Source organism: Myotis brandtii, unplaced genomic scaffold (assembly GCF_000412655.1).
Source record: "Myotis brandtii unplaced genomic scaffold, ASM41265v1 scaffold97, whole genome shotgun sequence".
Classification (NCBI taxonomy): Eukaryota; Metazoa; Chordata; class Mammalia; order Chiroptera; family Vespertilionidae; genus Myotis; species Myotis brandtii.
In genome coordinates this window covers 586,780-587,335 of record NW_005372020.1, presented here as the reverse complement: position 1 = coordinate 587,335, position 556 = coordinate 586,780, and the positions used below count along the sequence as shown (strand labels likewise).

General features: G+C 69.1%; 1 protein-coding gene across 1 annotated transcript in view; it reads right to left on the bottom strand.

Moving 5' to 3' along the window:
- Positions 1-556, bottom strand: part of DHX37 (DEAH (Asp-Glu-Ala-His) box polypeptide 37) — a 19,874-nt gene that overhangs the window by 3,012 nt on the left and 16,306 nt on the right. The window lies entirely within an intron of this gene.

The following is a 556-nucleotide window of genomic DNA, read 5'->3' as shown; positions in this document are numbered from 1 at the left end:
GGGAGGACGTGGGGCCTGGGGTGGCGTCGCCCCATGCACTCAACGGACGGCTCCCAGCTCCGCACCTCAGACCACAGCCCCTCCACACCGAGGCCACCCACCCACCGCGTGTCCTCAGGACAGACCCGCCCTCTGGGGGGCAGAGTGGCCCGGGACAGGGTCCTGCCCGAGACGGCAGGGGCTGCACTGGACTTTCTGGAATGTACCTCCCGCCTGGATGGCAGTGGGATCCTCCAACTGCCTGCTCGCCCACAAGGGGGCGCCGAGCATGGGCCCCGGGAGCAGGGGCTGAGGGTGACAGAGGGATGCCACCCAGGAAAGGGCGAGCCTGAGGCCCTGCAGGCGGACGGCCGAGTCCTCAGAGGCCCAGAGGTGCCCAGGACTGGCTCTGGGGTCACGAGCTATGTCAGCGAGCAGGTCAATGTGCCAATGGGAATGGGTGGGTCACTGGGAAGCGACTGTGCGTGGACGTCGCTCAGGACGACTCTAAACAGTCAAAGGGCCGCGTTCCCTGCCGGGACTGAGCGTGACAGGGCCCGGGAGCCCGGGGGCGGGC